Source organism: Petaurus breviceps, unplaced genomic scaffold (assembly GCF_028583685.1).
Source record: "Petaurus breviceps papuanus isolate PSGF00001 unplaced genomic scaffold, PetGlider_PUasm1.0 67, whole genome shotgun sequence".
NCBI lineage: Eukaryota > Metazoa > Chordata > Mammalia > Diprotodontia > Petauridae > Petaurus > Petaurus breviceps.
This window is the reverse complement of record NW_027186446.1, coordinates 27,461-42,985: the sequence shown is the minus strand read 5'-3', so window position 1 is coordinate 42,985 and position 15,525 is coordinate 27,461. Positions and strand designations below refer to the sequence as shown.

Below are 15,525 nucleotides of genomic sequence, written 5' to 3'. Positions count from 1 at the left end.
ACTGAAGTTTGGGGTTTTTTTAATGTAACTAACATAGGAATTTGTTTTGTTTGACTATATATGTTTGAAGGAGTTTTTTTTTCTTGCTTTCTTAGTGGGTGAGGGAGGAGTAGGCAGAAGGGAATAAATTCAGAAAGTAAATACAAATTGAATTTTTAAAAAGTACTAATTACACTTTACTTTTTTCTTCTACTCCTTAAACTAGCCAAAGTCTTTTATAACCTCATAAAATGTCCATCTTGGCACCACTGTCAACTTTGAGTAAATCAGGGAAACTTCCACTTTCATACTATCATCCCTATCAACCAATCACTTCACTCAAAGATCCCAACATCGATTTGGAAGCAGAAGTAGCAGATAACACCCATGCTCCCTAGAACAATACTGGAAATCCCCCAAAGGAGGCAGCACTTTTAGCATACATCAGAGATTGGACCATTCCTACTCAAAATAAATGCTGGGAAACCATCCCATTCTCATCTCTAGCCCTCCTCAGACCTCAGTTGGCTGTATAGAATATCCTTTGAACCTGTAAGTCTTGTGTGTGGGTTTCCTCTTTCTGATTGTAGTGAAGATTCAGGGTTACCATATAACCATTCATATGGAAAGGCATCCACCACCAAATGAAAGAACTGGAATTGGTAGAAGAAACTAATTGTCTCCTACTCATATTTAGATTCCTCAAACTTGAAGAGCCCTCATTTCAACTGCTTTCAATTAGTGGCCCTAATTTAGTAGAGATCTACGGAAAACATGGATAAGTATCACTCTTGAGAAGGAATGGTTAAGTTGTAATTTATACCAATTAAGGGAAACTAGTCATTCTGAAAGACTTTATCAACCTTGGTACTCACATCTCATCAGTACTTTCTGACCCTCTCTTTGGAGGGTGAAGCAAAGACCTTTCCAAAACCTTCATTTAAGGGAGGTGCTAAGGTCAGTCATCTCTTCATTTCCCACCTGACTGCATTCCTTTGCACTTTTCCAAAGTGGGTTGTTACGTTCCCACCCCCCTTTTTTTCCCCTTACTTTTCAGCTTCTTTTTGTGTGCTTCTTTCCTCATTAGGTTGTAAGTTCCTTGAGGACAGTAACTGCATTTTTTTTGGGTGGGGAATCTGCATCCTCAGGACTTAGAATAGTGTCTGGCACATGTCAGGTGCTTAATGATTAGTGACACTGTGGATGAGCTCACCAATTCATCAACATAAGGAATCACAAATGATATAGCATGTATATTATCCATTTTCACACCTTTAAGGTTTAAGAGGTCTATACCCTCAGTGTATAGGAGATATGTTGGGCACAATAAGCATCATCATCTGCAGGTTATATCCCAGGGTATCCCTGAGGCACTGGATAGCTTCAGAAGTTTCGTGAAGGGGAGAAGGCACAAAAAGGGAACAAGTTTCTTTGGCTCATAGTAGATTGATTGGGAAGAAGTGAGTAGAGGAGCAATCGATAACCACTGGCGTCAGAACTACTAGTATTTACTGAAAAGACTGGACCTCTCAATCTGTAGCAAACTGTATGTTCCATTCCCCCCCCACCAATTCCTGACCAGTAAGTGACTTTTTCTGGGAATCTCTTAGGCTTTTGGACTTGAGGGGATTATATATGTGTTACTATTAGGATAAGTCCCTTACCTGCATCATTTCCATCTCAGTAAGAGGAATAATTAATATGTTAAAAGTCTAGGACTTTTTAAGGGAGTTCATTTCTTTAAGGAACCAGATTCTTAGCAGGAGGTAGGAACTGCTGAGAACCATTTGCTGTCACTTTCCATACTTCTGTATGTTAATACCAAAAGACAGTGTGGTGTAATGATAGAGTTGATCTTGAAGCCAGAAAAACCTGGGCTTTAATCCTGCCTCTGACCCATTTTGACTGCATGAACTTAGGCAAGTCACTGAACCTTCACTGCTCTAGGAAGCTCCCTAAGACTTTCAGTTACAGACAAGGGGCCAACCTGCATTAGTAGCAGGAGTTCATTCAGGAGTTCCCTAAACCAAAGAAATAATAGGTCTGGTTCCTAACCCTATGTTAAGACTATGTCTTATTGAAAAACTGTAAGACAGAAATATATTACTTTCTAATTGCACCTTTCTTTGACACAAAAGAAGCTAGACAAGAAAACCTGTATGCCTTAATGTAGGATTTAAGTTGTCATATCAAATTTAGTAATAAACAAACAAATGAATAAATAAAGTAAATGAGTGAATGAATAAATAACAAAAACAAAAAAAACTTAAAAGACTGTAACAAAGTAATTGAGGTAGGGGGAAAAATTTAACAACAATTAAATGCTAAACCAGAAAGAACTTTTCTTCCACTCCATAGTCTTCTTGATTTAAGACTTACATTTTTTCCAGTTTTTAGAACCAATTTTTCAGCATTTATATGATCTAAAAAATTAGGATGAGGTTTTCTCCTACGATAATCCTCTTCACTAAAGGGAATTTCAAGGTCGTCCTGTGAAACAAAAATTTTGTTTTTTAATAATAATAAATGTTTTTTGTTTTTTTCTAATGTATATTAGAACCACTTACATTTTCTGTGCCAAATATTTATAGTTCCATTTAGTGCCTTATAGTTTATAAACTGTTTTTATTGAAACAACCTGGAAAATAATATTATAATTCCCATTTTAAATGACTCACCTAAGGTCACACAGCCATTAAAGTAACAAAACTGTGATATAAACTTACTTTCTGAATTATTCTAAGTCTAAAGTCTGTTCCCTTAAATACAACTATTCTAACCTAATTAATCACTCTATGGCACTATTAAGCCCACACAAAGCTTTAAAATCTATTGTTCATGGGATGACTAGGTGACGAATGAATAGAGCACCAGCTCTGTAGTCAGGAGGACCTGAGTTCAAATGTAACCTCAGACACTTAACACTTACTAGCTGTGTGACCTTGGGCAAGTTATTTAATCCCAATTACCCTGCCTTCTCCCCTCAAAAGAAAAAAAAGCAAAAAATAATCTATTGTTTACTTTAAAATTCTTAAAATATATATATATATATATTTTTTTTTTTCTTTTTTGGAGAGGGGAAGGCAAGGCAATTGTGGTTAAGTGACTTGCCCAAGGTCCCACAGCTAGTAAGTGTTAAGTGTCTGTGACCTAATTTGAACTCAGGTCCTCCTGACTCCAGGGCTGGCGATCTATGCACTGTGCCACCTATCCATCCCTCTTATTTTCCTAAAAAATGATCTAGTCATGTTTTTTATTTTGTATAAAATTTACATTTTTGTACATGCATTTTATTATATGCAATATATAATCAAACACATTTATATTAAAGCTTATATAAAATATTCTGTTTAACATTTATATATTTGTATTTAATATAAATATTTATTATTTATATTTTAATACAATTCCAAAATGGCAAAATTAAATTCTTTTCTTCTCAATACAAACTTGCAGGGCCAGTGTTAGAAGAATATGCTAACTTTTCTTACCCTGTCTCTTCTAAGTCATAGTTCATGGTAATGAACTGAATTTAAAGATTTTATGATAAAAGCATTTAATACAGCTACTCAGTGGGAGGATCAACTAAAAAAAGAGGTTTGGTATATGTTCTAAGCTCCCCTCCTTTCTTCAGTTCTTTATTTATCTGTTACTTGGCCCCTGTTACAAGGTGCTTAACCTTTGGCTTATATGTAAATCCCTAAATTAGGAGGTAAAATTCCTTCTCCACCATTCGTTATCTCCCTTACATATTAGTCTCATCTCTACTTATTATTTGATCAGGCTCAGTCCCCCTTAGTGTGACTTCAAGGTCAAATTCTTTTGGAAATGTGGGATTTTCAAATAATCAGGAAGGTTGGTCCTTAAAATTAGTGCGGTGCAGTGCACAGAGCACTGGATCTGGAGTCAGAGGAGTTGGGTTTGAATTCTAACTCTGCCAATGACTTTAAATCTTGAGAAAAGTCACTTCACTTTCCCAGATCTCAGTATCCTCATCTATAAAATGGGGGGCTGATGATCTTTAGGATCTTTTCCATTCTAAATCTATAACCCTATGTCTAAATTTTTGTGAACAGATAGCTCTCAAACAATCAAGGTATGCCACTTTATCACCTTATTGTCTTTGACATACCTCCCACGAATCAAAATAAACATTTAATAAGCACTTACTATGTGTCAGATATTGTGTCAGTGGCAATAAAAAATGAGGCAAAAGATAGTTGCGGCCCTCAAGATGATTAACATCTAACATGGGAGACAACAAAGCAAACTATATTCAGGACAAATAGGAAATAATTAAGAGAGGGCAGGCACTAGAATTAAGAAGAGTTGGAAAAGACTTCCTGTAAAAGATGGGGCTTTAGTGGGACTTAAAGGAAGCCAGGGAAGTGAGTAGGTGGAGATTAAGAGGGAGAGTGTTCCAGGCATGAGGGGACATCCCGAGAAAATGCCTGGAGGCAAGAGATGGGGTATCTAGTAAAGTGTTAGCACAGTGTTAGTTAGATAGAATGGCAAAGAGGCCCGAGTCACTGGATCAAATGTATCCATTTGACAGCAAGGAGGTGAGTACAGAAGAAGACTGGAAAAGGTAGGAGGAAACTAGGTTATGAAGGCCTTTGAATATCAACAAAGGATTTTGTATTCGATCCTAGAGGTAACCAGGAGCAGCCACTGGAGGTTATTGAGGGGTGGGTAGGTGGTTCACATGGTTAGACCTATGCTTTAGGAAAACCATTCTGTAGCTGAATGGAGAAGGGATTGGAGTGGGGAGAGACCTGAAGCAGGCAGAGTCAAGCTATTGCAATAGTCTAGGTGTAAGGTTCTTTACCTAGAGTGGTAACAGTGTTAGAGTAGAGAAGGAGGCATATTTGAGAGACTCTACGTGATGATGAAATCAACAGGCCTTGGCAACAGATTGAATATTGGAAGTGAGAGATAATGAGGAGCTGAGGATGACACTGAGGTTGTCAAGCGTGAGGGACTGGGAGCATGGTGTTGCCCTCTACAGTAACAGTTAAGGTCGGGGAGAAGGTTGAGAAGGAAAGATAGAGTTCAGTTTTGGATGTTTAGTTTCAGATGTCTACTGGACATCCAGTTTGAGATGTCTGAAAGGCATTTGGGGATATAAGACTGGAGGTCAGCAGAGAAGTTGGTGCAGGACAGGTAGATCTGACAATCATCAGCATAGAGATGGTAATTAAATCCATGGGAACTGATAAGATCACCAAATGAAGAAGTATAGAGGGATACAAGGAACCAGGGCAGAATCGTGAGGTTTACCTATGGTTAGAGGGTGAAATCTGGATGAGGAACCAGCAAAGGAGACTGAGAAGGAGTGGTCAGATAGGTAGGAGGAGAACCAGGAGATAATGGTGTCCTGAAAACCTAGAGAGAAGGGGTATCAAGAAGAAGAAGGTGATCAAGTGTCAATGGCTATAGAGAGGTCAAGGAGAATCAGGATTGAGAAAAGGCCATTGGATTTGTCAATGAAGAGATCATTAGCAACTTTGGAGATAGCAGTTTCAGTAAAATGGTCAGAAGCTGGACTGCAAAGGATTAAGAAAAGAGTGAGAGGAAAGGAAGTGGAGTCACTTAATGTAGATGGCCTTTTCAAAGAGTTCAGCCAAAACTGACAGAAGAGATACAGGATGATAGTGGGGAGGGAAAGATCAAATGAATTTTTTGAGGATGAGGGCGATATGGACATATCTGTAAGCAGTAGGGAAGGAGCCAATATAAAGAGAGAGAGAAAAAAATAGAGGGGGGATGACAGAGGAGGCAATCTGTTGAGGGAGATAGGATGCAATAGTATTGTTTGAGCAGGTAGAGGGGTTAGCCCACCTCATCATGTGGAACAGGGGTGAAGAAGGAGAAAGCGACAGAGATAAGGAAGAGGGGAGAAGAAGGAACTCACAGCAAATGGCTTCCATTTTTTTTTTCTGGAAAATATGAAGGAAGAATTTCAGCTATGAGAATTGAGGGAGGGAGAGCCATCAGAGGTATGAGGGATGAAAAGTGGAAGAGCTACGGTAGGGAGTGGGACAGTGAGTTGAAGAGGGAGGTTGCTAGGATCTAGCAACAATGTCTACCAGCAATGAGGGTACCATTGAGGTTACATAAAAAAAGTCTGCAGTGGACTTGGGTAGAATGGTTCCATGATTTTCTCTACATTTTTTGAGCAGTAGGAGTAGAAGTGGGGAATGGTGGGAATGACTGAGGCTGAGAATAAAAGGATTTCATAAAAATAAAAGGATTTCAGAATTTTTGAACATGGAGGTAGTAGACTGTGGATTATGTCAATATCAAAGGTATGATCATCTTTGTGTGTAGCTGAGGTGGCATGGAGGAATACATCATGGGAAGTGAATAGGTTGAGAAACTGAGTGGTAAGGAGTCTGAGGGAAAGTCAATATGTATGTTGAAGTCTCCTAGCATGTGGGAAGGAATTGAAGAGGAGTGGAAAGGAGGGGACTTAAATGGAGGTGTGTAGACAATAGTTACTAGGATTTTAATTGGGTGGTAGAGATGAATAACATGAACCTCAAAGGAAGAAAGGTTACTGAGAGATGGTGGTCAGGAGAGAACTTGGAAGTGGCAGTAGGGAGCAAGGAGCATTACAACTCCCCATCCTCAACCAGTGAGTTGAGAGGAGTGAAGGTGCAGATAGCACTGGAAAGGATAGATAAGGAGTTATGTCGTCTGGGGGAGTCAAATTTCAGGAATAACTAGTAGATGGAAGGAGTGGGAGAAGAAAATATGTAGGATAAAGAGAAGTTTGTTGCCTACAGAACAAGAATTCTAGAAGGCACAGTGGGAGAGCACAGTGAAAATACTTCATCCCAACTCACAGAGCTGAAATTCTATTCTTTTTTTTTGTTTGTTTTTTGGAGGGCAATTGGGGTTAAGTAACTTGCCCAAAGTCACACGGCTAGTAAGTGTGTCAAGTGTCTCAGGCTGCATTTGAATTGAGGTCCTCCTGACCCCAGGGCTGATGTTCTATTTACTGAGCCACCTAGCTGCCCCTGAGATCCTATTCTTAATAGGTCTTCAGATAATTCTAATAAGTGTATTCATGATTCTAGAAAGGTATTATGTCAGCAGTTTCATAATGTTTTATATATTGGTACATATAAAAATAATTATCCCTATTTTCTAAAAATCACATGTCAATAGGAACACTTCAAAATCAAATGTGTGCTTTTTTTGGTTATGGTTTTAAAAAATAGATGTCAGAATCTGACAGCATTAGATGACAGATTAACATGGGAACCAACAAGATAGCAAGTGTAAGTATTATTATCAGCATTTTAAAGATGAGGAAATTGAGTCTCAGAGAAATAAAATGACATGCCCAAAGTCACACAGCTACTAAGTATCAGGCCTGGCACCAGACCTCAGGCTTTGTAACTCTAAGTCCAGACCTTTTTCTATTATACTATATGTACTATAATAGATATTATAAGTACTTTATACTACTATATGCTATTTTATACTATACTATTATATATAATACTATATATACTATAATAGATATTATCACTAGATAAGTGGTGTTTATCAATCAGTATTTTGCACAGCATCTTATGCAATAAATGTTTTTTTTTTATGTATGTACTTCTCAAACCTCCTTACTTCAAATTACTGAAATGATAAACATTCAGTCAGTTCTCTGCTCTCCAGGACTGTCATATGAAGAATAGGTTAGGCTTATTTTGTTTTGCTGCATAGGGAAAGCCAGGAGCAATGAGTAGAAGTGGCATCAATTTAGGCTCAATGTGATGTCAGAAGAGACTTTTTTTCATGGTCAGAACTGCACTTAAAAAATCATTTATTTATTTGTTTTTAGTTTTCAGAAGAAAATTCTTAACTAAAGTTCTCAAAAAGTGGAATTAGGCTGCCTAGAGAGGTGGTGAGTTCCTCATGCTGGGGGCCAAAATGTCAATTATTTGCCGATTTTTCTTTGCCAGAAAGCATCCTGCTTTTGAGTAGCTTTCCATTATGTTAGCTGATACATTTGCAAGGAAATTTTAGCTGATAAATTTAAAATATTTAGCTGATAAATTTGCAAGGAGTCAGATTGTAGCAGACCTTAGATGACAGTAGAAGAGGTTGTATTTTATTTCAGAGGCAATGGAGAGCCACTTATACTTTTTCAGCAAGGGAGTGTCATGGACTGATCTGTGCATTAAAGAATTAATTTTTAGTAACTGTATAGTGAACAGATTGGAGAAGAAACAGGAAAACCAATTAGAAGATTATTATAATAGACCAACTAGGTGATGATAAGGGCCTGAAATAGGATAATAAACATGTGAGTGGAGAAAAGGGAATAGGAAGAGATTTGTGGAACTAAAGTGGACGGGATTTAGCAAATTATTGGGTTAGTGAAGTGCAGTTAGGGAGGTTGGGTAGAAGGGTAAAAGAGAGGGAAATTTTCAAGATGATTCTAATTCTACAAAAATGGGTGATGAGAGAACAACAGTACCCTCAACAGAAATGTATAGTTTTGGTCATAGGGAGAGTTAGGGGAGGAAGACAATGATTTCCCTTTCGGACGTGTTCAGTTTGAGATTCCCACAAGACATTCAAGTAGATTTCCAGAAAGCAATCAGAGATATAGGATTAGAATTTAAGAGTAAGCTTTTTGTTGTTCAGTTTTTTCAGTAATGTCTTGACTCTTTATGACCCCATCCGGGGTATTTTGGGCAGAGATATTGAAGAGGTTTTGCCATATCCTTCTCCAGTTCATTTTACAGATAAGGAAACTGGGGCAAACAGGGTGAAGTGATTTACCCAGGGTCACATAGCTAGTAAGTATCTGAGGCCAGATTAGAACTCAGAAAGATGAGTCTTCCTGACCCCAGGCCCAGTTCTCTATTCACTGAGCCATCCAGCTGCCCTTTATAGTGGATAGAAAAGTAGAAACCAGCAGAGAGGGCCAAAATTAAGATGAGAAAGAGACAGACAGAGAGGACAATAGTAAGAAATGATATTTATGTGATATTTTTATTAAAAGTTTTCAAATTACTTTTTCATTTATTATTTTGTTCAAATGTCACATTAACCATGTATTGTAGGTACTATTGATACTGTCCTTGTGTTATAGATGAAGAAATTGAAAAACTTGAAATTGAGAGAGATTGAGTGACTTTCCTATGAGAAAGCTTCTATACTATGGAATTTAAACTCAAATCTTCTTTGGATCCAAGTCTAGCACTCCATCTACTATACCCCACCAGAACTACTGAAGGTGAAAACTCTTAGAGGAGGATTCAGTATAAAGAAAAAATGAATAAATTAAAGGCTCATCTCTTCCTTACAGTCTGTAGCAAAGGAGAAGAGTATGAGAGATAACGTAAAGGGGACAAAGAAGAATACAGACTATAGCTGATGGTCTCAATTTCTTAGTTAAACAGGAAATCAGGTAATCTTCTAAAAGAGGGAGGAGTTATGGACACAGGAGGAGGTGTGCAATGCTACTTTAAGAAGCATAATAGAGATGATAATAATAATAAAAGTAGTTAAGATAGATACAGGAGGTACTGTGCTAAGCACTTACAATTATCATCTCATTTAATCCTCACAACAACTCTGGGGGCAGTTACTATTATTATCCTCATTTTATAGATGAGGAAAAAAACTGAGGCAAATTGAGGTTAAGTAACTTGTCCAACTAGTCACACAGCTACTAAGTGTCAAAGGTATATTTTAGTTTAGGGCTTCCTGACTACAGGCCTGGCACTCTATCCATTTTGCCACCTAGCACAGTCAAATGACAATGAGAGTCCAGTTGTGACTAGAACAAATGACTTTATAGCAATGGAGTTGGCACAATTCTGTAATTTCTGTTTATGCTCAGGAGTTTGAGATTAGAAATTGAGAAGTGATCTGCCTGGTAAGTGTCATCCAGGTTTGAGGAGTAGCAGACCATGAGCAGGAGGAGGTGGAGGAGAGGGAAATGTATTCAAGAGGAGAGAATAGCATGTAGATTAACTAGTTACTTATAGCATTAAGAGGAAAGTGAGGTTAGAGTTATGTGAACCAGTCTACATTGTCTTCTAGAGGAAGGAGAGGTGGAAAGGCTGATGGTCACAAGAAGAATGGAAAACCTGTTGAAGTAAGAGGTAGAGGAAGAGATAGAAGGGCAGGGAATTATGATTATAAAAGAGAATTTCAGAGCTCATTTTCATCCAGGGTACATCATTAAGTCTCAAGGTAAGATCCAAAGTGCTCTTTAGATAGTTAAGGTGGAATGAAGATGGAGATTATGAGGTTGCTGTTCAGTTGTTTCTGTTCTGTACGACTCTTCATGATCTCATTTGGGGTCTCCCTGACAAAAATACTGGAGCAGTTTGCCATTTCCTTCTAAAACTCGCTTTACTGATGAGAAGGGTCCAGGTATTTAGGGAGGCCTCACACCTCTGGTGTGAGGGCTTGCCAGATCCTTTCCAGGGCTGCTCATCCATATCTGGTGTCCACCTTTCACCCAGCTCTCCCCCATGGCTCCAAGAAGCTGTAGCATGTGCGGCAGTCACACTCTGGTAAACTGTCAGATGGGCTAAACCAGGTTGAGAGTGACTGACAGGTCTCAAACCTGTTAGGGGGACGTCTACCACTAGCATGTGAAAACTTTCCCAGGAGGATTTGGTAGATGAGAATATTTTGTTCCAATGGCCACGAAGGCAGCCGAAGCAGGTGCTGTGGATCACTTAGAGTGTGCCAGATATCAAAGACACTGAGATAATTGCCTGAATCTTGGACCATCATTTGACTTTTGTGCTGCCACCAGACTTCGATGACTCAGGTAGAGAGAATGAGGTTGACTACTCTGTGTAACTCGAGCTCACTTAAATCCAGTTCACTTGCAAATCAAGACATCAATTGTGATGTCATTGGTTTTCTTAAAAAAAAAAAGACAAGCAATAACATCAACAAATAAAAAAACTGAGGCAAACAGGGTTAAGTGACTTGCCCGAAGTCACACAGTTAATAAGTGTCTACAACTGAATTTGAACTCAGAAAGATGAATCTTCCTGACTCTAGGCCCAGCACTCTATCCACTGCACCACATAACTGCCCAAAGGTGTTATAATAATATGTTATAATAAAGCACTGGATAAAGAAATGGACTCTGAGTCAGGAAGACTTAACTTTCAGTCCTGCCTCAGACACGTAACACAGCAAGACCTATACAAGTTGCTTAAACTCTCTCAGTCTCAAATTTCCTCATCTATAAATTGGGGAGATTAATAGCATCTATTTTACAGAGTTCTTGTGAGAATAAAATGAGAATAGACATAAAGCATATTACAAACCTTAAATTGCTACATAAGTCAGCTATCATTATTATTATTCAAAGGAGATGGATGAGCTGAGAGGCTAGGGTATTGAGGGGAAATAAATGTATACAGTTAGGGTCCCAAATATGAGGGCAGGTGTTGGTGTGAAGAAGAAGCCTACATACTGAACTCATTGAGAAAGGAAGGAGGGAGGCCTGGAAGTTGGTTAATTATGGTAATAAGGATTTGGGCTGGATGATTTAGAAAGATATAGTGAATTTCAAAGGAGTAGAGGTTGCAGAGTGACAGTGGCAGAGAGAGTAGGGTAATGGCAGTGAAGATCAAGGACTATGACAAACCTTCCTGCTCTATTATATTAAGAAGAATTAGAAGAACAACCAGTATGGAAAAGCATGGCCAGAATGTGGCATTTTTTTTTGAGAAACAGTTTTTGTGAAATATAAGACAATCCTAGCTTTTACAGGGTTTACATGTCTAATACTCTTATAGTATTTAGAAATATACAAAGTAATGTTGAGGTCTGATGTACAAAAAGTGGGGCTTTAATGGATAGTTGGAAATTAATAGATAAGGAAGGGAGAAAATAATGAACAAATGAATAAGCATTTATTAACTGTGCATTAGACCCTGAGGATACAAATATGAAAGTGAGATAGTACCTAGCCTTACGGGGTTTACATTCTAATACAGGAATACAACACGCAGAAGGCAGTGGCGGCCTGGGAAGGGAGTTTTGGGGTGGAGAACGGCATTCCAGGCCCAGGGAACAGTATAAGTAAAAGGTTTAGAAATGGGAAAGAGATATGTTAAAAGAACAGAACATTTTAGTTATGGAATATAGCATGTACTGGGAAATAGTATAAGATAAAAGTTGGAAATGGAGGGTGGAGTGACTTGAAATCCAAGCAAAAGAATCTGAACTTTAGTTGGGAGGTCACAGAATCATTTAATATTTTTGAGCAGAAGAGTGAAATTGCTAGACCTTTGTATAAGCCTAGTGGTTACATGAAGTATGGATTAGAGGTCAATCAATCAATAATTATTTATTAAGAACCAACCACTGTGCTAGGACCTGGGGACAAAAATATAAATCCATATGCTCAATGAACTTATGTCTTAGCTAGAGAGACAACAAGTACATATAAAAATATATATGGCACCTTTTTTTTTTGGCTGTCAAAGTGGAATCATGGTGGTGGACAAGAATAAGCACCTCACCACATGTGGCAAAAAAAAAAGGAGCCAAGAAAAAAAGCGCTTGATCCATTTTCAAAGAAGGATTGGCATGATGTAAAAGCACCAGCTATGTTCAACATTCACAGTATCGGCAAGATATGGGTTATGAGGACTCAAGGAATAAAAATTGCCTCTGATGGTCTCAAGAGAGTTTTTGAAGTGAGTCTTGCTGATTTGTACAACGATGAGGTTGCTTTTCTTAAGTTCAAGTTAATTACTGAAGATGTTCAGGGTAAAAATTGTTTGGATAATTTCTATAGAATAGAGCTTACCCAGGACAAGATGTGTTCCATGGTCAAAACGTGGCAGACCATGATTGAAGCCCATGTTGGTCAAAACTACCGATGGGTACATGTTCCATCTGTTTTGTGTAGGTTTTACCAAAAAGCTCAACGACCTGATTCATAAGACCTCTTATATTCCTAATTGAGAGGTCTGTCACATTCCTAAGAAAATGATGGAAATCATGACCCAAGAGGGGCAGACAAATGGCTTGAAAGAAATTGTCAATAAACTGATTCCAGACAGCACTGGAAAATACACAGAAAAGGCCACCAGTTCATTTACCCTCTCTATAATGTAGCTGTCTAAAAAGTCAAGACGCTTAGGAAGCCCAAATCTGAATTGGGAAAGCTAATAGAACTGCATGGTGAAGCTGGTGGCTCTGAAAAACCTTCAGAAGATGAAATGGGCCCAAAAGTAGAAAGGGATGATGGCTATGAACCAAAAATTTACCATTGTCAAAAAATATATATGGCATAAATATAAAGTCAATAAATGCTTATGATAAACATGCAGTAAAGTCTTAAAATAAGGTACTGTGGGAAGGAGGGCACTAGCATTTGAAAGGATCAGGAAAGGCTTTATGCAGGAGATCTCTGAATTGTGTCTTAAAGGAAGACTAAGGGACTAAGTTTAAGGAACTCTAAGAGGTGGAAATAAGAAGAGAATGCATTTTAGGCATGGGAGGTGGACACTGGAAAGGCACAGAGATGGGTGATGAAATATTGTAAATGAAGAACAGAAAGGAAGCCAGTATCACAAGATTACAGAGTGTAGAAGAGAGATAAATGTTTGATGAAGCTGGAAAAATAGATTGGGGTCAGGCGGAAAGAGCTTTATAAGATAAAATAGCAAGTATTATATGTAATGAGATTAAGCTAGAAGCATTTCCAATAAGACTGGGATGTCTATTATCACCATTGCTATTCAATACTGTACTAGAAATGTTAGCTTTAGCAATAATAGAAGAAAAAGAAATGAAAGGAATTCGAATAGGCAACGAAGAAACAAAGCTATCGCTCTTTGTAGATGATATAATGGTATACTTAAAGAACCCTAGAGAATCAACTAAAAAACTACTTGAAATAATTAACAACTTTAGCAAAGTTGCAGGATAGAAAATAAACCCACACCAGCATTTCTATATGTTATTAACAAAGCTCAATAGCAAGTGATAGAAAGAGAAATTCCATTTAAATTTACTGTGGACAATATAAAATACTTGAAAGTCTACCTGCCAAGACAAATCCAGCAATTACATGAACACAATTACAAAATATTTTTCACACAATTAAAGTCAGGTCTAAATAATTGGAAAAACATTAATTGCTCAGGGGTAGGCTCAGCTAATATATAAAATGATAATTCCACCACAATTATTTTACCTATTTTGTGCCATACCAATCAAACTACAAAATATATATATATATTATAGAACTAGAAAAAAGAAAAACTTATCTGGAAAAACAAAAGGTACAGAATATCAAGGGAATTAATGAAAAAAATTCAAGGGAAGGTGGCCTAGTCATACCAGACCTAAAATTGTTTTATAAAGCAGCAATCATCAAAACTACTTGGTACTGGCTAACAAATGGAGTGATCGATCACTGGAGTAGGTTAGGTACACAAGACACAGTAATCAATGACTATAGTAATCTATTGTTTCATAAAACCCCAAACTTCAGCTTCTTGGAAAAGAACTTACTATTTGACAAAAACTGTTAGTAAAACTGGAAAATAGGATGACAGAAACTAGGTATACACCATCATCTTACACTGTATAACAAGATAAAGTCAAAATGGGTAGACAATTTAGACGTAAAGGGTGATGTGATAAGCAAATTAGGAAAGCAAGGAATAGTTGATCTGTCAGATCTATGGAAAACAGAAGAATTTGTGACCAAACAAGAGATAGAGAGCATTATGAAATGCAAAACAGATAATGTTGATTACAGTAAATTAAAAAGTTTTTGCACAAAGAAAACCAATGCAGCCAAGATTAGAAGGGAAGCAGAAAGCTGGAAAATAATTTTTTACAGCCAGTGTCTCATATAAAGGCATAATTTCCAAAATATATAGAGAACTGAATCAAATCTATAAGAATACAAGTCATTCCCCAATTAACAAGTGGTCAAAAGATTGAACAGGCAGTTTTTAGATGAAAAAATTAAAGTTATCTATAGTCATATGAAAAAATCATCTAAATTACTACTGATTAGAGGAATTCAAATTAAAACAACTCTGAGGTACCACATCCCATCAGATTTGCTAACATGACAAAAGTGGAAAATATTAAATGTTGGAGATGTGGGAAAATTGGAACACTAATGCATTGTTGGTGGAGTTGTTAATTGATCCAATCATTCTGTAGAGCAATTTGGAACTATGCCCAAAGGGCTATAAAACTGTGCACACCTTTTGATCCAGCAATACCACTTCTAGGTCTGTATCCTAAAGAGATAATAAAAATGAGAAAAGGACCCACATGTACAAAAATATTAATAGCAGCTCTTTTTGTGGTGGCAAAGAATTGGAAATTGAGGGGATGCACATCAATTGGAGGATGGCAGAACAAGTTATGGCATATGAATGTAATACAATACTTTTGTTCCATAAGAAATGATGAGCGGCAGACTTCAAAAAAGCCTGGAGAGACATTCATGAACTGATGCTGAGTGAAGTGAGCAGAACCAGGAAAACACTGTACACAGTAACAGCAACACTATAC

General features: G+C 37.5%; 1 protein-coding gene and 1 pseudogene across 1 annotated transcript in view; one reads left to right on the top strand and one right to left on the bottom strand.

The window, feature by feature from the left end:
* Nucleotides 1–15,525, bottom strand: part of LOC138173916 (adenylate kinase 7-like) — a gene marked incomplete at its 5' end in the record, with an annotated part of 125,895 nt that overhangs the window by 83,759 nt on the left and 26,611 nt on the right. The gene's annotated exons all lie outside the window — the stretch shown is intronic.
* Nucleotides 12,469–13,106, top strand: LOC138173898 (small ribosomal subunit protein eS1-like; annotated as a pseudogene).